The 26488-nt window shown below is 45.9% G+C and overlaps 1 long non-coding RNA gene across 1 annotated transcript; it reads right to left on the reverse strand.

The window, feature by feature from the left end:
• Positions 1-3450: 3450 nt before the first annotated feature.
• LOC142591034 (uncharacterized) lies at positions 3451-25957 on the reverse strand. Its single transcript, XR_012830310.1, has 3 exons — positions 25870-25957; positions 22684-22866; positions 3451-3531 (listed from the first exon to the last, which is right to left on the reverse strand). It is a non-coding gene; the product is annotated as an uncharacterized LOC142591034 (long non-coding RNA).
• Positions 25958-26488: the final 531 nt, after the last annotated feature.

Below are 26488 nucleotides of genomic sequence, written 5' to 3' on the forward strand. Positions count from 1 at the left end.
TCGCGATGAGATGAATGATCTCTCGCCCTCTCTTTCAAGATGGCCATTTCCTTCTTAATATGATGGTATTTCATCGATGAAGCTTCATGCGATCCTCCGCAGTTTGAACACTTCATTACAGTCACGCCACATTTATCTGCAGCGTGGGGCTCGCCGCAGTGATGGCATGCTGCCTGATATTCGCAGACGCTGCTCATGTGTACCACTTTCATGTATTTGTGCCACTGAAGAGGTTTTGCAATGGAAGGTCGCACTGCATGTCTGAAGTGTCCCACTTTAACATGCGAGGGTATATCCCCTTGAATGCTATTTTCACGCAGCGTGAACTATCAAGCCGCGTAACATCAACAATGAGCTGATCATTGGCTGGCTTCATAAGAATCGGCAAGTCGCTATTAAGGATGGCGACGTCTACGTCGTAGATACCGCTGGTGACTACATCAGATCCCAGAGGGATGTAAGAGCGCGCCTGAATGCCATCGAGGTCCGTTACGCTGCGTAGATTGGTCAAATCAGCCGCATGCTGGACATCAACCGCCAGTAGATTTTTTGGGGTGTTCACTCGAATGTCCGATATTTCATTTGGCACCAGGGCTTCCACTGACATCGACGCAGATTGTCTGTCGCTTCATGTTTAAATAGCTTCATGTTGACGGTGGGAAGCAGGGGCACAAATATGATGCTATTGGCGTCCGGCGTCTGCGTCTGTCTCACTGTTTGCGTGCTTGACGATGAGGACGTCCGGTGTTCCTTCTCTTCGCTGTGCGGCTCTGCACAGGCTGGAAGTCGTCATCGGAAGTGTCCTGACTGCTGAGAGAGTAGACATGGGTGTCCTCGCTGTCGCTCTGCTAACCGATGAACTTCCTGGAGGCGGCCGCCGGTGACGCCGCCGCCATCGCCGGCAGAAGTGCGGGGTCGTCCACTTCCATCACGACCGAGCAGGGAGCGAGGACCAGCAGATGAACTTATGTTTTCACCGAAGTAAACCGGAGCTAGAAAGAACAGCGCTGCATCCAAAGACACTTAAATAAATATTATTAAAAAATGATACAATGAAACATAAATAGGCAACAATAAATAAAATATAGGACTCGCCCTTATTGTGACTAAGTGTGCATTGTATTCCTAGCTCTGGCTCTAACGTAAACAGTTGCATCAAAGCTTGAATAACATTCCACAGCATTCCAAATGAAATACGTGTTACAAAATTCAGTATTTTGAGTGCCTTGGTTATCTGCCTCTTCGACAGAAAAGTTATAGTGCACAGAACGGAGTATAATTGTCTATTTAGTATCATCCTCAGCCTGGTTACGCCCACTGCAGGGCAAAACTATCCCATACTTCTCCAACAACCCCGGTCATGTACTTATTGTGGCCATGTCGTCCCTGCAAACTTCTTAATCTCATGCGCCCACCTAACTTTCTGCCGCTCCCTGCTACGCTTCGCTTCCCTTGGAATCCAGTCCGTAACCCTTAATGACCATTGGTTATCTTCCCTCCTCATTACATGTCTTGCCCATGCCCATTTCTTTTTCTTGATTTCAACTAAGATGTCATTAACTCGCGTTTGTCCTCTCACCCAATCTGCTCTTTTCTTATCACTTAACGTTACACCCATCATTCTTCTTTCCATAGCTCGTTGCGGCGTCCCCAATTTATGTAGAATCCTTTTCGTAAGCCTCCAGGTTTCTGCGCCGTAGGTGAGTACTGGTAAGACACAGCTATAATACACTTTTCTATTCAGGGACAATGGCAACCTGCAGTTCATGATCTGAGAATGCCTGCCAAACGCACCCCAGCCCATTCTTATTCTTCTGATTATTTCAGTCTCATGATCCGGGTCCGTGGTCACTACCTGCCCTAAGTAGATGTATTCCCTTACCACTTCCAGTGTCTCGCTACCTATCGTAAGCTGCTGTTCTATTTCGATACTGTTAAACGTTACTTTAGTTTTCTGCAGATTAATTTTTAGTCCCACCCTTCTGCTTTGTCTCTCCAGCTCAGTGAGCATGTATTGCAATTGGTCCCCTGAGTTACTAAGCAAGGCAATATCATGAGCGATCCGCAAGTTACTAAGGAATTCTCCATTAACTTTTATCCCCAATTCTTCCCAATCCAGGTCTCTGAATACCTCCTGTAAACACGCTGTGAATAGAATTGGAGAGAACGTATCTCCCTGCCGGACGCCTTTTTTATTGGGATTTTGTTGCTTTCTTTATGGGGGACTACGGCGGCTGTGGAGCCGTTATAGATATCTTTCGGTATTTTTACATACGGCTCATCTACACCCTGATTCCGCAATGCATCCATGACTGCTGAGGTTTCGACTGAATTAAACGCTTTCTTGTAATCAATGAAAGCTATATATAAGGGTTGGTTATATTCCCCACAATCCTTTATCACCTGATTGATAGTGTGAATATGGTCTATTGTTGAGTAGCCTTTACGGAATCCTGCCTGGTCCTTTGCTTGACAGAAGTCTAAGGTGTTCCTGATTCTATTTGCAATTACCTTAGTAAATAGTTTCTAGGCAACTGACAGTAGGCTGATTGGTCTATAATTTTTCAAGTCTATGGCGTCCCCATTCTTATGGATTAGGATTATGTTAGCGTTCTTCTAAGATCCCGGTGCACTTGAGGTCATGAGGCATTGCGTATAGAGGGTGGGTAGTTTTTCTATAACAATCTCCCCACCATCATTCAACAAATCTGCTGTTACCTGATCACCCCCAGCTGCCTTCCCGCTTTACCTAGCTCCCAAGGCTTTCTTTACTTCTTCTGGCGTTACCTGTGGGATTTCGAATTCCTCTAGACTATTCTCTGTTCCATTGTCGTCGTGGGTGCCACTGGTACTGTATAAATCTCTATAGGACTCCTCAGACACTTGAACTATCTCTTCCACATTAGTAATGATATTGCCGGCTTTGTGTCTTAACGCATACGTCTGATTCTTGCCAATTCCTAGTTTCTTCCTCACTGCTTTTAGGCTTCCTCCGTTCTTGAGAGCATGTTCAATTCTATCAACATTATAGTTACTTATGTAAGCTCTCTCACGCTTGTTAATTAACTTCGAAATTTCTGCCAGCTCTATTCCAACATTAGTGGGACTCTATTTAAAAGAAGGAACCTGTGTAGTGTAGAGGCTTTTATTTTGGTAAGAGAACAACCACTGCGGTCTGCAACAACGAGGCGGACAGGTTATTCGGATTTTGTTGAGTCAGGGCAAGAAAATAATTATTGTAGGTCATATTGGTGCATGCCGTACTTACTGCCACAATTCATAGCTCGTGCAAGATTTCATGGTTAGCTTGTAGTCATGGCTAGTGAATGCTTGATGATTGTTCTACCATTCCTCTTTTGAGGCGCTCATAATACCTTAGCACGACGCTATTTTCTCTCAGTTTAATAGCCAGAAATCTGGAATGGTCCGGTAATTACTTTACCTTTAAAACATTGGCGTAGTGCGCAGGTGTTTCTTCTGGGGGTTTATCGACTTCAATGGGCTTTTCCGGGGTTGATTCCGTTTTACCATCTGCTGTAGAAAGCATACCTGTTAACCAAATAGATATTTCACTCATAGTTTGAAAAGGGCAAATTATTAGAGGAAACCGAGAGCAGAAGCGGCAAACAGGGAATGAACATGGGAAGCATCAAGATTGAACTAAAATTTTACTCAGGTCATTTCGCTTGCCTGCATTAGGTCAGATTATTTTGCCTTAACTTACCTAACGCTGGCAAGCCACCGTGGGGAAAGAACCCTCTGAAGCGGGGCGCCTCGCTGAGAGATGGCAAGCCGCCCTCCTCAGCGAGGCACCCGAAGACCAGGAGTGGGCCGTCCAGCGGGCCAGGGCCGTTGCCGAGGATCTCGAAAGATTTTCCTCGGGCGATGGAACTCTGGCAGCCTAGCCCCGGGCGCCAACATCAACAACCGCTGGACAAATAAAGTTTATTCCTATCCTATCCTCGATGATCGAGTTGTTCTAGGTTCATGATTACTCTTATCAGCACCAATAATTATTAGTTCTTGGGTGAATGGTATTGGCGGACGTTTAGCCAAACATCCAGATTAGAGAATAACAAGCAACATTCTCCTGTTTTCACCTGACTATAAACAGGACTACTAAACCCACATGAACAGTGTTGCCACAGCCTCATTTTCTGAGGAATCACTAAGTTCTAACAAAGCTAGCTAAGTCACATATTCTACTTTCATTGTTTTGTAAAGTTCTCTTGCCAGCCGAAGGCTTTAAGCAATAGAGAATACAAAGAAGACATATTATGCCAGAAAGCAACATATGAACGCGAACAAATTAGCGCAAGCACATAATATAAAAAAATATTCTGAAGCTTCTATATGTGAAACATGAAAATAAGAGAAGAGTAAGTTGACTTAAAACTTGTGTTGACGTTTAGTAAACATATAATTGAATTTACAGACAATGCAATAGCCTAAGTGTGTTTCATTGACGCAGGTGAAAACTCCTTATTCTAGCTATTCCCAAGATAGCCCGCAAGGTTGTTACAGTCACAGGCCATCATTTAATGAACAGTGTCTGCATGTCTCAGTTTAGAAAATAAATGTTTCAGTTTTTTTTACATGACGCGATTGCGTACATTTGTCTAAGGCCTAATTTTATAAAGCCATTATATATCTGCAATTCATACATCAGTTATGAATAGCGTATGAATATAAGTTTTTTTTTTCATTTGCCACCATGTATTGAATTTTTCAATGTGCACTGGAAAAATTCAGTTTAAATACAGCTACTTCTCCTTGCTCAGCATCGATGTATTTTGCGTTTCAGGGTATACAAGCAGTTAAAATGCCTTATTCATTTGCCGCTTGAGCGAAAACGCGGATTTCCTCCTTAACACGAGATCTTCCACCTCAGAGAGCACTGCCGCCATGTTTTTAGCGCACTGTCTGCTTCACAAAAAGGAACTCGTGAAAACTAGTATATCGATTGTGTTAACAATCAATAAATCGCCTGAACACGCTTAAAACGCAATACGCATCTGCCGATTGAGTAAACAACTTAGTGTTTTCTGTGCTCCCTCTTGGCAGATCAGCAATGCTGAACCAGTTTGGCGGGTACGTTAAACTGGTTTACGGTGCTTTTAAAATAAAGTGCTTTTAAAGTAATAATCGCAAAAAATAAGAGTCAGGCCGAATGATTTGCTTCACTTTTGAACAAATTACTTAGCAAGGTAATTTCCTATAGATTCTTGTCAAGATAATATGTCTGAGAGCCTGGAGAGCAGGGTAGCTTCAAGAAAGGATACTCTTCAGTGGCTCATAATAAAGACGTCCATCAGGTGATTGAGATACTTAGTGAAGTGCAGCCAACCTCACCGTCTATCCTTCACCGATAACAAATTTGTTTGATTTAGAAATTTACGAAAGGACGTTCTTGTGGGGATATAATTTTCTGCATGAAGTGCCGTGAGTACAAAGTTCGGCCGGTTGAGTTGGACAATTTATTTGTGCGTAGCCAGTGCGTAAAGCAGAGCACTGTGCATATCACGCCTGTCGCTCGTTAGATGCCACGTTACAGTGAAAAAAAGGAAAGCTCAGCAATGGAATTGTATTATCGCAGCTACATTTTACGAAGAATTCAAAGCCACCAGAGTGGAGCACGCATTTGAAATAGCCAGACTAAGTGCAAGAATACACGAAATTGTCAATAACACTGACAAGTTTTAGAAATGAGCCGGTGAAGAGGATTCTCCGTTATCGTCTCAACTATGGCGGAAGTGACGCATAGTCCGAAACGTATTGCTTTCAATTTGTAAAAATCGTTGGTAGTAAAAAAGAAGCTTTTAATCGTTGGCTCGAGAAATTGAAATCGGCCAGTAACCGCAACGAAGACCTAGATTAGAGAAGCATTGCGGCGCTTGGGAGGAAGAAATATATCATTATTAGAAAGCGTCAAATGCACACATTCACAAGGGATCTTAATTATAGCGCGGTCAAAAAAGCTAATTGTCCCGACCTATCGTTCTTCTGCGTTAAAATTGTGGATCATGATGATAAATTGTTAAATTCTATAAGATCAAGCAAGTTTTCTCGATCTCCCAGTTGGAGGCCCACTTGTTCGGCTACCGCGACAGTTAACAAAAACACAAGCATCATGACGCAGTCCACCTTCTTCCCATCACTCCATGGAAAGAGCCGCTTGGAACTCGGTATTCAGTCCTACGATGAGCTTGACCTTTTCTTGTTACCAGGTCAGATGAGCCCTTCAAGCGAAAAACGGCAGTGTCACCCTCGGCCAGAGACTAAGACGTGTGCGCTACTTTCAATGGGTCTAAGGCATTTGTGCTGCAAACGCCCCAGACCATACGAAAGCATGGCCGCCGCACTGCCTCCTCTTTGGTGCCATCCTCAATAAAACCATAGTTGTGCCCACCGCTTTTCCAGTTCGAGCTCCGCCATATTAAATGCTCGTTCGTAAGTCTAGAGGCAGTCCTAGATGAAAACTTTATTATCATGTAATATATCAAGATTCAGGTTCTGCAGTATGCCATCCGCCCTCGCGTTGACATAACCATGCACACGCCCCTCCTTCTGTCGAGCGAAACACCTTACGATAACGCTAAGGCTGAAGTCCTCGCCCACTGCTGTGTTTAGTGCAGGATCTTGTGTCTACAGACTACGCTATCAACTGCTTAATCACAAACAACCCTTCCCATTTGGTTTTTTTAATTGCCAAAGCCAGCAGTTATGCCGACGATCCTTGCGGACGTTACCATAGAACTCCAGCCGTCATGGCGAACCAGTAGTACTACGCTGAATACTTTAGCTTATGATGCGCCACTTATTTCGTTTGGTCGGATGGTAGCTGCTCGATCCACTCTTCAAAGTCTGCTTCAGGGCATGGCAGCCTGCCAAAGGCGCTTGCTGCAGTGTCCACTACGGCACAAGTGTTCTATAGTCTCTGCAAGTGACCGCTCGGTAAGATGCTTCCGCTTGCCTCACCTAAGTCAGCAGCCCGCAGATGGGCGCGATAGTGCACGAGACAGCTCCAGGAAGCCAGTTAGCAGAAAATGGCGCGCTGTAGTGTCTGCACATTGCCCAAGCACAAGGCAAACCAAGGCTAACACGAAAGTTCTGGAGACTGTCTTTCACGCGTTACCATGTTCGCTTAAGGTTTGAAATATTAGCAGCAACCAGAAACTACAATCGCCATTTGCAAGCAAACGCTCACGAACAAACGGACTGGGAGTCCATTAGCGGCAATTATACGTCAGCGGCCGAGGCCTCTATGTCATGTAGGACACACCGCTATGGCTCCCTGATGGCGCGGCTCTCCTTGACGGATACCGCCGTATTAATTGTCCGCTTAATTGGCCAAACTAACCGTATTTAACAAACTGAGCATTACGCGCAATACCATCGAGCCTCTTACGCTGGCAAAAATGTCGCTAAAAAGCCTTGTGCGTGTCATTGGCCCAAATAGATGCGCATTGGATCCTAGAACGGTGCTCCAAAATATATGCATCTGCGCCGTTCGATTTGTTGCCAGTCTCAGCCACTGTGTAAAATGACATTAAGAAAAGTGCCACTATGTGGGACACACACGCACGCCCCGAAAAGAAGGCGCAGTACCACGAGAGTGCCTACGGCGGCAGTGTTTCGTTCCACATGTTCTACGAACACTGGTGATTTCTAAACACAAGACCTGAGACCTTCCCAGCATGCTGCAGCCAGAGTGGGCCGTTTGATCATCTGTTGGTATGATGGAAGGATTTCGACTGTCCAGACCTTTGGCCCCATATAGTAAGATAACTGCGATGTTGACTCAGCCGTATCTGTACGAGTGCCGTGGCGACAATAATCAGCACCATATACTAGCTATCTGCGTATACGTGTTCTAGATTTCCAGAGTGATGCAGTTAGACTTGAGCGCTCCCCTCGCGCTTTGACCGAAACATAACAGTGAGTAAAATCGTCGCGAGCTTTACGCTTCCCAGCCGGGCTCTCCCTGTGATCACTTTGAAAGTTACGGATACGAGGACACAAAAAAAAGGCGAGGGCACCAAATCACTTCTTGGGAGTTGTGAATGCGAAAGCATTAACTTTGCATTGAACGTCGCTGATCGCTCCTACGAGTTATGAGATCTTTGCAAGCAATCAAGCTCATTTAGAGGCTTGGCCGACGCCTTCTATATAGCAGAAGGCCAGTACACTTCAGTCTGTGACGCTATGCAACTTGCCCAATCGAAATAGAATCTAATGGGGACGCTCGTGAGCAAGCCACGGTGATTTGAATATAAAGTGGATGTCACCACTTTCGTCATGCCGGGCTTGACAATGAAAATTTTCGTCCAACTAGCATGATATCATGCAGCAGAGTGCACCAGCCACAGGCCTGCTATCTAGGAGGCGCTGGTTCAGTCCACTGGGTAAGACACTCATCGTCTAAGCGTGGGGTCGTAGGTTAGAAACTTGCTAGCGCCAATGCTTTTCCTCTCGAGTTTATTCTGTTTGATAGCGGAGCTGCCAAGGGCTATGACCCCTGGATGCTAGCGTGACGTCACGTCGACAGAAAACAATAGTGGATTGATCTCAGCGGCAGCTCAGAGTAGAGGAGAACAACGACTGATATCAGAGTAACGCAGAAGCTAAATGCTGTTGCTCATAAATGGCTCATACCCCTTAAAGAAGGAAAAATGTAATGGCTCATACCCCTGCCGTAAAGAAGAGTGAGTGACAGGCAAAGAACTTTACTAATGGTCCTGAGTAACAGCGTTAGGATACCTCCCTTTTCGGGGAGTCCCCGTAGGCGTCGCGGGCCGCACCCACGTCGGGGTAGAAAGGTTGTGGTCCTCCTCCCTTTCGCAGACCCTCTGGACAGCCCGTAGCTGCTCTGAGAGGTCGCCGCTTTTAAGGGCCGCCTCCCAGTCTCTTAGTGTGGTTAGCGATGACCTGCTTAACGCAGGGCATTGCCAGAGCATATGGGATCAGGAACAGTACGCCTCCCTACAGTCTGGACAGTGGGGTTCTACATTAGGCGCAAAGTGACTGAATCGGCCCCTGGAGGGGGACAACCCCGTTTGTAGCATGCGATATACCGACGATTGTGGTCTATTAAGTTTAGGGTGTGGTAGCGAAAAGGCCCATCAAGCGAGTTGATAATGTGCCAAGATTTCATGGAAGGTGACAAGTGAATCCCTGTACAGTCCTAAGTTGCCGCCCGTGAGTCCACCTGAACCGCTGCGGTGTGTAAGACCTCGCGCACAGTCACGGTCCAACCCATTGGCGCTGACAACGTCAGAGGGCACATTGATTCCCATATGGGACGGGAACCATTTGATGCTATGAAGACCAGCAGCCCCCTCGCTGCCGAGGATGGCTGCCGCCTCCTTTGAGATCGAGCCGGAGGCAAAAGCTCGGGCTGCAGACCTGGAGTCTGTAAAGATATTGGGACGTAGAGGGCCTTTCAGCGCTATAGCTACAGCAACCTGCTCGGCTACTGTTGCAGAAACCTTCCGCACGGATGCTGAGTTAATGAGAGTGCCGTTGGAGTCACCCGAAACTACGGCATAGTGATCAGAGCGCTCGTCCTGGGCGGTGTACACAAAACATGCGACATTCGGAGTGGCCGCAGCCGCTTTTAACAGGGAACGAGCCCTGGCTACCCGGCGCTCTACATTGTATTGAGGGTGGACGTTACGTGGCATGGGGTCTACCTTGAACGAATCTCGGACCACGGGTGATAGGGTCACGTTGCGCTCCGTGATTTCCTGGTGATCGCATCCAATGGATTCGACGATGCGTCTCTCTGCTCGCGATGATGCGAGTCGTATTATATGGGCCACCCGTTGAGCCTCGATCCACTCTGATAGGGTGATGTGCATGCCTAGTTGGATGAGACGCGCGGTGCTGGTGGAGAGTGGTAAACCCAGCACGCGCTTGATTCTTTTGCGCATGAGCGCGTCGATTTTGGCATCATCCCGTTTAGACCAGCGCAACGCAGAGGCTACATAGTTAACGTGGCTCAACAGAATCGCGCGGTAGAGTCTGAGGACATAGCTCTCGCTTAAACCCCCTCTGCGTTTCGAGATCCTGAGGATAAGCCGAAGCACATTCTCCGTCTTCGAGGTAATGCGAGCTATAGTCTTTGAGTTGCCCCAACGAGATTCCAGCAAGAGTCCGAGGACCCTGATGGTATCCACTCTGTGGATTTGTTGTCCGTCCCTCGTATAAAGGGCTATGGGAACTTGACCTAAGGGCGTAGCGCACCTAACCCCCGTCGGTCGGGCCTATACTATAGTTCGGACTTGGTTGGTGACAGACTGAGGCCCGTGTCTTCACTTCACTCGCTCACTCACTCACTCTGTGATGTCCAAGAGGCACTCAACATCACAGAGGGTCTTTATTTTGGTCCAGAGAAGCCGTAGGGGAGACCCCGCGCCACCCGGCTAGTCCCGCGTAGGGACCGCCAAGTCGAGCTTGACTGCCCAATCACGGGTACTCTGGACGGCCAGGGTTTGGTCGTTGAGTTCGGGGCTGCCCGAGAGCGCAGCCCACCTATCCTCGCTGAAGGAGGAGCCGCTGACTTCGCCCTCCCACAACACATGGTCCAATGTTGCCCTTAGTCAACAGGCCGGGCAGTCCGAATTGGGATATCTTTCAGGGTATATGGCAAGAAGAACCGCGAGGTTAGGGTACGCACGGGCTTGTAAAAGTCGAAGGATAACCGCTCGCGCCCTGCATAAGGTGGGGTGTGGGAGGGGGAAGACCCGTCTTGACAGATAGTGGTGTGTGGTGATTTCATTAAAACTGAGCAAAGGTTCCCCGTGGGGCAGGGGGACTGCTGAGGCGGCGCGGTCAGTGACTCCTCGCGCGGCCTCGTGCGCGCCCTCGTTAGGGTTAGAAGGAGAACCCTCAATCGACCCCAAGTGAGCTGGAAACCAAATGAGAGACTGCGGAGAGATACTTTTGGCGCTTTGTAGAATGCGGAGGGCCTGGGAGGAGACCATACTGGTTTGGTAGGCCTTAATGGCTGCCTTGGAATCAATACATATTGCCTCTCTGCGACCATCAAGCACAGCCAGCGCGATTTGCAACCTGTTCGGCTACCACGGTCCTCGAAGTGCGTACCGTAGCGCAGCAAGTGCGCCTTGAATTAAAGTCTGCAATGGAGACGGCGAATGCCGATATGCCATGTCACGTGGATATATATTCGTGGATGGCGCGGACATATGCCGCGGCATCCACGAAACTTGCCTCAAGGTGGTTATTGCGGACATGCTCGAGTAGACCTGTACCCCTGGCTCGACGTCTGCCGACGTTGTTTGCGGGGTGCATAGTGCTGGGAAGGGGCGCGATGTGCAGCTGAGACATGATGCCGCTGTGAATCCGCACGGCGTCGGGACACTGGTCGACCGGATTGAGGCCCACCTCGTCGAGTTTCTGCGGCCCGTTGGGGTGCCGGATAGCCTGAGCAGCTGTGAGTGCTCTTGTGCCTCCATAATTTCTTCGAGCGTGCTGTGGACTCCGCCCTTCAACAGGATTTCGGTGTGGGTGCTTGCAGGTAAGCCCACGGCAAGCTTAAAGACTTTTCTGATGAGCGAATTGAGCTTGTGCCTCTCTGCAACATGCGAATTATGCATGGCCGCCTAGTATGAAAGGTGGCAGAGAACAAAAGCATGTATAATGCGGATGAGATTGTCTTTCTTGATTCCCTGGTGCCTGTTGGCGATCCTCCGAATGAGGCCGAAGGCAATCTCCGTCTTGGCGGTGATCTTTCCAAGTGCGGTTCCATTGGCACCGTTAGACTCAATATACATCCCCAATATTCGGAGCGAGTCCACTCTGGGTACCGGAGACCCGTCACCAGTGAAAGGCCGTATTTCGCTTTCGGACGCCGATTTCCAATCAAGATGGTCACCGTCTCTGGATCTTTTCTTGTAGAGAAGTTGCTCAGACTTTATGAGAGAACATCTGAGCCCAGAGGGGCGCAGGAAGCGCTTGGTCTAATCGATGGCGCTCAGCATGGCAGCTTCAACCTAGCCGTCGCTCCCGCGGACACACCAGATGGTGATGTCGTCTGTGTAGATGGTATGGTCGATTCCTTGAATCTTCGCGAGATCCTTAGAAAGCCCGATCATTGCGATGTTAAATATTGTTGGCGAGATGAGTGAGCCCTGAGGCGTGCTGAGTGTACCGAGCGTGATCTCTTGCGACAGGTATCCTTCGATCTTGAGCTTGGCAATTCTCTGGCTAAGGAAGGATCAGACGAAATCATAGGCCCTCTTCCCGAGCCCGAGGCCGGCAATAGACTGGAGAATGATTTCGTGTGAGATATTGTCGAATGCCTTTTGCAGGTCTAATCCAAAGTTGGGCTCTGGTATCTCCCGTGCTCCAATCTATGATCTGATGCTTTATCAGCTTCGTGCGTCCTGTGTCCAAAGGCCGGCTCTGAAACCAATCATATTGTGGGTGTACATGTCATTGGCCTCGATGTGCACCTTGAGCCGGTTGAGCAGGGCATGCTCTGCAACCTTACTAACGCAGGACGTCAGGGAAATTGGTCTTAGATTCTCTATTCCTGGTGCTTTACCGGGTTTGGGGATGAGTACCGTGCAGGCCGCCTTCCACTGTGTGGGGACCTGTCCACTGCGCCAGACTTCATTATTTCTTTCAGTGAGGAAGTCGATCGACTCATCATCGAGATTCCTCAGCATCCTGTTAGTGACGCCATCTGGACCAGGGGCAGATTTGACGTTGAGTGAGAAGTAGACATCTCGGATCTCGGCCGCGGTAAAGTCCTGGTCCAACTCCGGCACCGCACACCCCGCGTAGTCCGGGAACTGGGTAGGGGTAGAGCTATCCGCGACCGGCAGGTACTTGTCTATGAGCCTGTCGACAATCGACACTTCCGGGGTAGAGTCCGTAGCGAGGTGGATGGCTCGCGCGAGGGATCGTCTCTGGCTGGATCTGGTGCTGCCCTCATCGAGAAGGTGTTTGAGCAGACCCCAGCTCTTGCCTGATCTGAGCTGACCCTCGACGGATTCGCAGAGCTCATCCCATTGTTGCTTACACAGGTTCTTGCAGTGATGTTCGATCTGCCTGTTAACTTCCGAAACCTTCTTGCGGAGCCGCCTGTTATGCTTCTGCCCCTTCCATCTCGTGAGGAGGGCTTGCTTGGCTTCCAGCAGGTGCGCCAATCTGCTATCCATCTTGTCAACGTCGAGCTCAGTGACGACCTCCTTGGTTGCCGCCGCGGCGTCATCCCTGATCCCTTTGCACCAACCTTCAAAATCTGTCTCCGCCATCGGCGCGCGCTCGGCTCTGATCTTGCGGAAAACGTCCCAGTCGATCAGCTTGAATTTCCTCGTCTTATAGCGGGCAATCGCGAGGGAGACTACGATGACGTAGTGGTAACTTCCGAGGTCTAGAGCCGTGTTGACCCACTTGGCCTCCCCTACGTTCTTGACAAAATAGAGGTCTGGGGTAGTGTCCCGGCATGTGGAGTTGCCTCTCCTATTGGGGAAATTGTTATCGGTGATAAGGGTCAAGTCCAGTTCCATCGCAGTCTGCCACAGCTCGCGTCCCTTGAGCGTGTCATGGGTGTACCCCTACAGTCATGTTGGGTGTTGCTATCCCCGACGACGACAAGGGGGTGCTCACCAGCCAGGCTGACGGCCCTCTTGAGAAGAGAGTTCGCCCTCGCCCTGTGGTAGCAGGGGCTGCATTATACGTTGGGGATAAAGAGGCTGTTTCTTCTGAGGCCCTTTCTGGGGGGGTTCATGAGGATTTGCCATCACCAACTGCTCCGAGGTCACGAGAGAGGCAATTGTACCTTTTGTTTACAAGGGTAGCCGCTCCCCTACTTCCTGAATGTGAGAACACTACCAGATAACCTGCGAGTTTGATAGGGGTACTAGTTGCAAATTCCTGAATAGCGAGGATTTGGGACTTAACTGTGAGGGTTCTTAAATATTGCTCAAGAAGCGGCTTCCTGTTGGGAAACCCTCCGCTGTTCCATTGCCAAATACTAAAGTTCTCGTCCGCACTATCCATGGCTAGGCTGAGAGGAGGCTTGAACGGCCCTGAGATTCGCGCCCTCCGTCGGTGGTGCTAGTACATGACGTCGTGCTGCGACCTGCGAAGGAGCGGGCGTGGGTTCTCTCTTGGCATCGACGTCCTCTAATTTGCTTACCCGTTCACTGAGTGCACCTAAGCCTGTTTTTGGGTGCGCTGTAGCTTCCTGGAGGCTACAAACACTCAGCAAATGAAGCAAACAGTACATAAACTCTTTAGAATGACTCATGCAACAGACAGAACAGCATACGTTCAATAAAGAACAAGCTCACAACAAGCATCCGAATCACATAATTGATCATGCGGCACTGCTGATAAGAATCTGAAGCACGTAGCGCTCCTAGCAAACGTTTCCATGCAAATAATACTATTGCGTAATCTGTCTCGGCAAAGTCAGCTTGCGACGTGTAGGGTGACATCCCTAGCATTTCCTATATCAGACACCCAGCCTAGCAACTGATTTCAATGTTGCTGCCGCCCTGCTAGGAGCGGCGGCGTGTTGTCAAAATTACCGTTACTTCCATTAGTCTCTTTACTCTAAATTCACATTAATACCATTGAACCTAAGACATGGAGCATTGCATACCCCCATCAGGACTTTCAGCAGTGGTTTTCTACTGATTCGCTGCACTACCGCGTTGCCAGGTCGGGGATGGCAAGCCAATTTTTATAGATTAGTTTCTTGGTAGGAGTCACCGATGCTTGTGTCAGGTAAAGTCCCTTGATAATTTGAAAGTCGCGACACTCTTTGAGCTCTGCCGCCGCCGCGCGACCTCCTCGCCTCCTCCTCGCCCCTTGTGCGTTCCCCCCGCGGTAACCAGTTTTGCCCCCGTTTTTTCTGCACGCCGATTGGTCTCCCTGCCGTTGCCCTTGGGAACACGCCTATCTTGGGTTTTGCTTGTGTTTTTCTTTTTGTTCGCGCCACTTTCCTCCTGAGCACTGCTGGCTCGACGCTTTAGCTCGGCGTAGCGAACGTTGTACGCCGTGTTTCCTGCTCTCTGTGCTAGCGCTATGCCGGGCTGTTGCGCATATAACTGCAGCAAGAAGCCTCAAGATGGCTATGCGGTTTTTATGATACCACAAGGAAACCGTGACCGCTTGCGCAGGAAGCAGTGGCTGCGTGACATTGGCCGAATGAACTTTATTCCGACAAAGAACAGCGTTGTTCGCGAGCTGAGGCGTCTTTCTTAGAGCTCGTAGCAAAGCATCCCGTAATGCTGCTTTTTTTTTTCTTTCTTCCGGCCTGCTCACCAGCGCTTTTGTTGCGGTTGTCCTCAGTATGCTTAATATTACCCTCGCACGTTGCTAACTGTTGTTATTCAGTCGGAAGTGCAGCATTATAGATTCTGCTTTGCGCCCTGAAAAAATTAGTGGCAAATATACCCGTATATTGCAGGTGATAAACGTTAGCTAGTCAACATTTAGTTGTTTTTTTTTAGTTTTAAGCCGAAAGCCGTTAGATCTATATATTTCTAGGTCGCGTTGTAAACTGTAAGTATCACGTGACCCAAGGAAGGCCAGAGGTGACCCAAATCATGTGCACCCCTGTGTAAGAGAATGATATCATTCTTACTAATGATTCATTAATTGGGAAATATTACCCAATGAATGAATCATTAGTGATTGACATAAGGTGGATTAGAGAGGATTAATGTGATTAGAGTGTATTAAAGAAGATTAAGGTGGATTAGAGTGCGTTAAGAAGGATTAAGATGCATGAATAAAGATTAAGGTGGGTGGAGGAGGATTAAGGCGGATTATGGTGGATTACGGTGAAGGGTTGATGAAAGGGTATTAGGACCGATTAGGGTGGAATAGGGTGCATGAACTAGGATTAGGGAGGATTATGGTGGATAAAGTAAGATTAAGGTCCATTATATGGATTAAGGTGAATTAGGGTTGATAAAGGGGGATTAAGACCGATTAGGTTGGATTAGTGTAGATTAAGGTGGATTAGGGTGTATTAAGGTAGATTGGGACTATTAGGCAGGATAACGTTGGATTAAGGTGTATGAATAAGGATTAAGGTGGATGGAGGATTAAGGCGGATTATGATGGATGCGGATTGATAAAGGAGAATTAAGACCGTATATGGTAGGTTAAGGTGCATTAGGGGCGATGTACGTTGATTAGGTTGTATTAAGGTGGATTGGGAGTACTAAGCTGGATTAAGGTGGATGAAGGAGCATTAGGTGGATTAAGGTGGACTAAGGTGAATTAGGGTTCAGTGAGTATTAAGACTGATTAGACTACCACAATCCTCCTAATGCACATTAATCCACCGAATCCACATTCATCTACGTTAATCCTCCTTCATTCACTTTATTCCACCATAATCCACGAGAGTCCTCCTTAATGCACCCTAATCAACCTTCATCGACCTTAATCTGCTATAACCATCTTTATTGCACTTTAATCCTCCTTAATCAACCCTACTGCTTCCTCATTCACTTTAATCCACCCTAATCCAATATAATCGTCCTCAATTCACCTTAATCCACATTCATTTACGTTAGTCCACCCTAATCCTCCCTAATCCACCCTTTCCCTCCTTCATTCACTTGAATTCAGTTTAGCCCACCATAATCCTTAATGCACCTTAATCCTTCTTAATCCACCCTCATCCTCCTTCATGCACTTTAATCCACCCTAATCCACAATAATCGTCCTTAATGCACCTCAGCGCACCTTCATCCACCCTAATCCACCTTTATCGACCTTAATCCAACCTTGTCCTCCTGTATGCACCTTAATCCACTTTCATGAACTTTAATCCACCTTAACGCTCCTTAATACACCCGAATTCATCTTAATCCAATCACTAATCATCATTACTTTGCTAATGATTAATCATCTCCTATGCGCGGCTGCACATGCTTTGGTTCGGTTCCCGCCTTTCTTCGGTCGCGTGATATTTTCTGTAGCTCACAACGGGACCTTGAAACAGAGGTCTAAGGCTTTCGCTTAATAAACCACGCACAAAAGGATGTGTAACAAGCAATACTAGATCAGACGCACGAAGTAAAGCATCTGATCACGTGGCAGAAAAATTGTCTGGAGCATAGCACTCGCCCCAAAGCTCCCTTTACATCGGTATACGCCGTTCATACGGCTTTAAGAAAAAAACAACCTCCTCATAAACGTTGCCTTCAGCGTTATCGATGCTGTTATTACCATTTCTCATAATTTTGAACCCCAGTGGGGCGCGCAACTGGCCCAAAAGAACACGCCTCCATAGAATCCTGCGGCCCATCCGCGGGAGCCCAGGAGGAATAGCGTGCCGTGCGCAGCCGGCGGGTGAGGAGAATCGAGGAGGAAAGCGCCTGAGGAGGAGAGTGTCGCTACTTTCAAATTATCAAGGGGCTTTAGTGTCAGGGAGAGCCAGGGTGACGTCAAGTCACGGCGACGCCCTCTCCCCTCACGCAAGAATTGGCACGGCAGTGCGGCAACAGACGTACCCTTTCACCCGCTCTGTTAAGTCTAAGGGCGCAAGTGACGTTGCGTCGCAACCAATAGGAATTTAGCGAGCCGTTTTGCTGCTAGAGACGCCGCATTTTTCCCTAATTGGGCCATTTGATGCTTTTCCATCAAGAATTTTCACTATCGTACTTCACAGTTTTCGTAAGGCACTAGTAACAGCACCTGTATCCGCAGCAGCTGGGAGTACGCCGGAGAGGCGGGTAAGAAAAAAATAGTTTCGAGCTAGAACATGACATAATGGGCGGCCAAGGAGAATTATTACACCGAGATAGTATGCCGCCATCAATCTTCGCGCTCGGGTATAGTATTATGAAGAAAAAGAAACTGAAGTTAGGATGAACATAATATTGAGTCATGGTTATTCAAGATCAGACGACAGGTTGTTTACGATTAAGAGTAAGCTTTCTCAAGTATCCACAAAAGTCATCGTAACAAAAGGTGTTTGAAAGTAGTGCACCAAAAAATGAAGCAGAGCCTAACAGCTTTACCCTATATATTATCCATAACAAATAACATAGAGTCCACGGATATCATATAATAATTGTTTCATAAAAGTGTGGATAGACTGCACATAATAAAGATACAGAGAGGTATGAGCAGTGAATGAATTTTTGAAGGGGTCTAAACGAGAACAAGGTAAAAGCGGGAGCCTGTGTTTCGAGAATTGGACTTGTCTTTTTCAATTTCCATCTCCCACCTTCCCCGTATTTAATTTGCATCTTCTCCCACCTTCTCCGTGTTTTCCTTTGAAGGGGCCTTCTCACTTCCAATAAAAAGCGCTATATTGAATAGTTACTTGAATAGGTACAATACAGATGGCGTTCGAATAACGTATAAGGACATTTGTTACTTGCATAAATGCTTTTTGTGTAAACCAATGAACGAATATAATGTGAAAAAAATAAAAGTGCTCTGAGGAAGATTACAAGTGGACAAACCCTTCATCTAGGTTGCGTATTGGGTCAGTTGGCACTGCATCATTGAGTGAGCTAACTGAGCCAGCCTGGCAGGACAAAGGCACGACTAGACAGCTTACTTTCTCCAGCGCTTTTCGAGATGAAAAGTGCTATATCGAATAGTTACAATACAGTTTGTTCTCGAAGAACGTATAAGGTCATTCATTATTTACATAATTTATTTTGTTGTTAACCAGCGAGCCAAAATAGTGTGACAAAATAAAAGTACTGTAGAGGAGAATTGCATATTCTCTATATTTTTCACCTAGGTTGTGTATTGGGTCAGTTGGCACGGCAACTTTCTGTGAGCTAATTGAGCCAGCATGGCAGGACAAAGGCAAGCCTAGGCAGTTTATTTGCTCAAGCGCTTTCTTCTACTTAGCTTGTGCATGAGGAGTACCTGAACCTAAATTGAATCTAACAATAATTATATTTTAATTTTTGCAATATAATGGTGCTATTAAATTTGCCTGTATCAAATCATCTTCAAAATAAGAACATGTTCATCAGTACGAGTAAGAAACAGCGCTAAGCGAGAGAACGAAGAGAAGGGCACAGAGCTCACTGCTGTGTTCTGTGTCCTCTTCGTCGTGTCGTTTTCTGCGCGTAGTGGTGAACCAATCAGTCCAAATGCGTACTCTTCTGCATGTTCATCGGATACGTTATTGTATAGGTACATTATCACTGTGAGTAGTGGAACATGGTACTAGCTACAGTAAATGGCAAAGATTGACAACAAAATATTCTTCATATTGCAGCCCTTACGGTCTACAGGACACGGTGTTATGATCATAAAGTTGTAATCTGTCCTGCTACAACGGAGTTTTGCTTTGCATGACAATACAGCATATACAAACTCTCCATAAGATGAGAAACATCTTAAAGGCAAATTTTGATTGACATTTGAAAGCAGATAAGCAAAACGAGAACACGGTGAAAGCAGGAGTCAATGTTTGGACAAGTGGACTTTTTTTCATGGCGACATATGCTTTCTTCGCCACCGTATATATAGGTAGGGTTTTTCTAAAGCGGATAGGGCGTAAGGAGGGTGGGTGCGGCAATGAGCGAAGGTGTGTTAGAGGCTAGGGTGTCGAATGGAGAATAAAGGAGTGATGTGCACAAAGCCAGGGACACGGCCTCCGTCAATCACTTGTCAACCTCTTGTGTCAGCCGGTGTGTCAGCGACAAGCACAGCCGCCCTCTATTATCGGTTTCGCTGGTGGTCGTGTGCTATCGTGTGTCTGAGAGAGATAATAGAAATAGCGGTAAAAACTGGCGCTCGTGAAAAAAAAATACTGAAATGGAGTAAATGAATTACTAAAAGCGGAAAAACGAAAACAAGAAGGAGAAAGAAAAAAGACGCTAAGAAAGCAAACTAAGTGTTGTTGCCTATAGCTTGCAATTTAGCATAGCGAATAGATTCTAAAGCCAGCTTTGAAACGTTTACGATATTGGTTGCAATGTCTTCAACGTTTGGACAAGGTATGATTCTCTGTATTTTCTTTCTCGTTCAGAACAGAAATTTGACTGTGAGATGTAGAGTTTAAGTTCATGAATGTTGTGACCTGGTTTTTCGAAATGCTTGGCGACGGCTTTGGGAAGCTTTTTAGTGGCGTACGCGCGATGTGCGCTTAATCTGACGTTCATTGATTGTCCCGTTTCACCGATATATTGTTTCTTACAGAAGGAACATTCAAGCGTGTAAATCACACCCGGACTTGTACATGTGAAGCTAGATTTGACTTCATGTGTGTACCTATTTGCGATGTTTTTAATTTTAATGTCACTTTAAAAGTGCCTGCAGGTTTTTCAGCTGGGGCAACATTGTAAGGTAACACCAAACTGACACCTTGTATATAGGCCTGTGTAAATCTGCGCGAAATCACTGAACAAGAAGATTAGAAACCATTTTAGTTTATTTGCCATAAGGAACACGATCACCTAGAAATACTGGCACCATTTTATAAGGAAAGTTAGTATTCATATCGCGAACTCAACGATACCTCCCTGAAAGCGAAATGTACGCTCGTGACAGTTTAGTGCATTACACGGAGTAATGCTAACGTAGGAAAATATGCCCGCCTAGCGCAGAAACTCCTGTAGTAAAATTCTACGTCCTATAGGTTCAGAACATTTTAATAGAAATCCTGCATACCATAGAAAAAGAGCCTTTATAAATAAAAAAATTAATCTTCTGTTGTAAAATTTAATTACTACTGATTTTGCACAAATTTCCGCATAAAACACTAACGTGCTCGCAATCCTATGTGTTTACTGGTTTAAGCATTCCGGTTGGTTATGCTGGCGTGAAAACAGTAGTATGTTTGCACAAATAGTCTCCTGCAGAATTTTTGTTCAAACTTAATTAATGGTGTAGGGATTTAAAACGTTTGCAGAATGTTGAATCCCACAGTAACTCAGCCAGTGATGAGATGTGGTATTTTTCGGAAGACACAAAGGGCAATAGATCATCAAACGATGCTGATGTTGTCTTAATTGCAAAGAAAACTTCCTCTTGGGAAATTTAGGGGTGTTCCAAGTGATTGCCTTGGGACCAAGTAACTTTTTTAAGAACGAGGCAAATCAAATATTTGAAAAAGACTCTTCATCTACTTCCCCCAGTTATGGCATTGTAGTTCTTGTAACTTGATTAGTTTAATGTAGGTGAATAATGAATGTAAATAATTACATAGGGAGCTCATAATTAGGCCAGAGCCATTAGGCTTTATTCACGTCAGCCACAATATTAATCCCATTTTTGCTAACTGTGAACTCAATGTTAGGCAAAAATTGTAGCATTTATGGAAGCATTGCGGATATCTGCGGTATAAGGCTTTGGACGTATCAGTAAAAATACTTCGTGCGAAGCACCAATTCAGTAAACTCTTTAAATACGGTCTGCGCATCCTGGATAACGAAGGAAATGGAGAGCTACCGCGCTGCTTTTCTAACGCGTAGAAATAGGAGAAAAACAAGTATTTAGAGACCAAATTTCTGTACGCTATTGATTTTTCTTGTGCGCATGAACATCACAAATGCACGCACCAGAGATAAAGCTGTTGTATCTGTTTGTCTACCCTTAGCAATCGGGAATTTTTTTAAGCTTTTCAAACGGCCCCTCTAGACAGCTCGAAAATGACGGTTTAGTAATTTTAAGTTACAACTTACTTAAAGGAACACTTCAATATTTGCTCTGCCCCAACGCCAACTGGTTGTACATTTACTTTTGCATACGGAGAGCGAGTGACTAGGTGATCCTATTCAGAGCTGAGAAAAAGGCAGACAAGGTAAACTCATTCAAACTCTTTATTGTAAGCATTTTAGCGACACGAAAGAATTCTCTGAAGACGGAAAAACAAAAACTAATTTGGGAGGAGCAAATGCCGGTACCCATTTCAGTACATCAGTCCTAAGCTGAGTGAAAATCATGAAAGCAGATTCTGTTCACAAGGAAAACAAACAGACCACATTTAATGTATCTAACGTGAACTTTTCCGCTGCAACCTTAGTTGGGGCATGTCATCTTAGACTTTAAGGCCACGTACTCGGGAAATTGTCCATGCATGTCAGATTGGACCTCCTTTAGTGGTATTGAACTGAGTTTGGTACGCTTAGGGGCTGCAATAGACTCGGCAAGCTAAACTTCGAGTTCTACAAAATTTTCGACTTGTGGAATTTCCTTGACGTGTGCGTGAATTACCCTTTACTCAATTTTGTTCTGAAACTCGAATTGGTGGAGCGTATATTATGCAGTGACGTCCATAAGTTTGTAAATATTCCTGTATACGATTCAGGAGTTCTCTGACCGCTAAGCCCAGAAATTAGGCAAGGACCCTAATAGTCACCTTCTCTGTACAGATCTTTGGTTTGTCATATGACATGTAGCTGTCCGCAAGATCCACTTCACCGATTTTTTTTTGTGAGAACTACACCAGTAAGGTATGGATTCTTTTTGAGGGGCAAACATGCGAACGTCGTACACCAGCAAATCACGCAATTATACATTTCAAAGGCCTCTGGCCAATACAAGTTTAAGTGTTTTGAAAACTTTCGGAAAGCTTTACCCAGTTAGCCTACTGTCATTTGTTTTACCTTTCTCTATCTATATTCTTCATAATGCGATCGAAGTTTGCAATCAATAACTGAAGATGTTTAACCACCCTAATTATTGAGACCCTCTGAAATGCTTGCTTACCACATTCGCTCTCGAGTACGCATTTTCCATCTTTCCTTCTGTGGAAAGGCTGACTGCACACACACCTTCCATAACTCCTCTTCTTACACTCCCACTTGTCTTGTTGCTCGACGCCAGGGCAATATACTTGAGGGACGTAAGCATTACTCTGGCAGAAACTTGGTTCTTCTTTATCTGGACAGGCTGAATCAAGACGAATCGTTGGCAAATATGTTTCAAAAATGCATAGTTTTTAGTGATCGAAAAGTAGGCAGAGGTAACCTTACCGTTGCTTCGTTCGAAATGTATTTGGAGAAAAAATAAGTATTTATTCGGTTAATTTTTTACGAGGTGGCACGAATTTTGAGTTTCAAGAAGTAAAAAGTTTTTATGAAGCACATTTTCTACGCATGAGTTACATTGGTAAAATATACTGCGCATGAACAGAAATGACATCGCATTTCTTGGGTAAGCACACATCTATCACGTCTGGAGTAAAAGTGCGTTATATTAGGTAATCTCAAAGCACATATATGGCTGTCTGTGCAGTGTACCACAAAAGTGACTTCATATGATCACTTCTCACGTAAATACCCTACATACTTAGCGCTGATAATTAGGAGGCATAGTTTGGCTCTAACAAGACACATTCAGTCAAGCAGTGGCAAGCAGACATCTTTCTCGGTACATTTCTCTATTTACTGGCAACGAAACCCGCACACACGAATGTTTCGATCCCCTAGTGTTGCAACACACTGCTGCACTCATTATCCTGGGCCACTTTCTTCGCTCCTGCAAGCTAGCGCTTTTATATTTGCGGATTGCTTCCCAACGCATATCAACGCGACAGTACACCAGTTCTGATACTTTTCGCTGGCATCTGGCAGCTAGCGTTTAAGACGGTAAAGCGCTTTCTAGATAGCCCCCCCCCCCCAGTTTACGTATTTCACCATCTTTAGCATCTCCGGAAGTTCTCGCTTTATTTTGGCCGAATACAATGAATCGTCGAAGGCGTTTAAACTTTGTCTAAGCGTAATAAAAAAGAAAGAGAAACACTTGCTGAGCGAGTTTGAGGTCATAAATTGGTGAAGTCACTGAGCAACGCCTTCCACCACGTCACTCGTCGGCGGACGGCAGTAGAAGTGCAGAAATGGTATACTTTTTTGAGTCCACTGTGTTCGGGATTGGCCCAAATTCTCAGACTGCAATATATTCAGGACCAGTTTACATTTTTATAGTGCGCCGTTCTGGAAATTGGCCAAGATAATAAAGGGTGATAGCGCGTTGCTTTATGTTGCTACGGCGTAGACTCTAGGAATGGAAGAGTGAAGAGCGATTGGTAGATCACGCTGCAAGGAATTCAATTGAATAAATGAAAGTCGTCTGCTTCACGCGATATTTATAAAGTGGACCTGGAAAAGCCCTAACAGGGAAATATAAATCAAATGGTTGGCATGGGTTGCGAAAAGCCCAACTTAGTGCAGTATGTGGAACTGTGGAAACCTTCAGTACAAGTTAAGGAGGGCGCAACATCGAGTGAACAAGAAATGTTAGGCGTAGCAATAAAAGAAGGAAGACAGCGCGAATACCAGAGCAAGGCAGGGCAGCCTGAATTCTAATTAACGTTAAACTAAAAAAATGATCTTGGCAGGATAATAATGACGTGGAGCAGATACCCGGTCTTCTAAGAAGCTACCGAATGGGTGCCGAGACGAGGGAAGAGCCGTCTACAATAGTGAAGACTAGGCTGGTGTGATGAAACTAGGAACTTTGAAGGAAAGATATAGAAACAGCTAGTGCAAGACAGAGGTAAATAGAGATCGCTGAGAGAGGTCTACGGGCTGCATTAGGCACCTAAATAGGTTGAAAAATTTGACAAGCATACATGGCATTCCAAGTAACTTGAGTCAAGATTTTTAAAATGAAAGGAGCATCAGATGCGAATTAAACCAAACGTATACTGTTCGCACTGGCCTATTGTAACGCACGCAATTTTTTTTGTTTTGTCGTTAACTCACTAATTAAGTTTATTTACTCAACTTTTTTGATTATTGACTGAGGACTCCAAGTATGATGCGCAGATTTGTAGAGCACATTCAGAAACCATCGATTGAGTTGTTTCCTGTACGATACGTCTAAAGTAATCGTTTTTTTTCCGGGTTACGCAGAAAGCTCGCGAAATACGAAAAAAGCCACGGGACGGAGCACTTGCGCAGTAGTATCATGCTGCTCTCACGCGCGCCTTTGGTGAACAAGAATGGCTGCACCGTGATTGGCGACGGTAAAGAGGCAGTCCTTACGTGTTATGATGGTTGTAGGCAGCTGGGGCCAACGGCTCCCATGGGATGAAGGCGCCAACGGCTGCTATGGGATGTTGGTGACCGAGTGCTTCCGATGAGACATAGAGCGCTCTGCTTCTTCGCCGTCGCTAGTCACGATGCAGACGACCTTGTTCACCGAACGCACGCTTCACAGCAGCACGATGCCACTGCGTAGATGCTCCGTCACGTATTTTTTTAATATTTCGCGGGATATCTTTGCATTCCGGAAAAAGGACTACGGGATACGTATTGTGCAGGCAACAACTCGATCGGTTGTTTCTGAAGGTGCTCTACAAATCGGCGTGTCATACTTTGGGTGATCATCCAATAGTTAAAACGTTTGGGTAATTAAACTTAAATAGTGATGGAGTTATGGGAAAAATAAAAAAAAATGCCTGATTTACTATTGGCCAGTGCGAACAATATGCGTTTGGTTCAATTCACATCCGACGCTCAATTCATATTTAAAATCTTGGCTCAAGTGAAGTGGGACACCCTATATATATGTGTGTGTGTGTCAGCTTGGCACAATAAGGTAATTCCTGTAAACACTTCTACTTCGGTGATAAGCTATAAAGTATATCAGGTACTAGATTTTTCTTACATACTTGTGACTCTAAGGTAAATGGTGCTACCGATTACACATATATATATAATGAGCTTCCTACAATATTTTAAACTGAAAATTGACAACCTTATTGTGCATCTTTGCTAATTGACTGAGATCTATTCTGTAATGATCTCAAGAAATAGAGTCATAATAAAGTACTGTGCACACATTGGAAACCTGCGTTTTATTCATCAGAATATTCAGTACTCCTATAAATGTTATACAAAATCCTCAAAGCACTATTACCATTATAATGTTAGAAAACAGGTCACTTACATGTCATGATAACTTTAACACTGCATATAAAAAGCACGATGACTAGTGGCAGTGTCAGAGTAAAGTTCCCCATGGGGTCAACTCTGTTGCTGGAGAACAAAACGCAATGGCACTGAGTATGCATCTGTGCAGTATTCGAGAAAAGCTACAGAGCTTTACTTCTTGAACATGTACAATTGAGATCAAAAATACCCTGACCACGGCTTCGAGCGCAGGAGTGGATGCGGGGTCCCACCGGGGTGCTGCTGTCTCCATTGGGCGCCTGTTTTTTGGGTGCACCGAGTTCACCGCCAATCTTCGCCCTCACTCTAGTGCGGCCAATTCACGCGCTTGACATATTCCAAGTGCGGCGTTCGGCTGTTTCGGAGCTGACGCTTATGCTGACGGCAAGTTGGAAAGAGGATTCGTGATTGAGGCACTTCCCTTTCTCCCCGCGCCAGCTCAAATATCTTGTATACACGTACCGGTTCCGGCAGGCGCGCGTTCGGCCTTTCGGCTATGCGCACGAAACACCTGCCTGGCAATGTCCGATTTGGCTTCACGCTTAATGTTGACTTGCGCCGCACACCCATGTGTGCCGGGCCTCCGTGCACGGCAATTGAACGAACAGCGCACGTGC

Source organism: Dermacentor variabilis, chromosome 8 (assembly GCF_050947875.1).
Source record: "Dermacentor variabilis isolate Ectoservices chromosome 8, ASM5094787v1, whole genome shotgun sequence".
Taxonomy (NCBI): Eukaryota; Metazoa; Arthropoda; class Arachnida; order Ixodida; family Ixodidae; genus Dermacentor; species Dermacentor variabilis.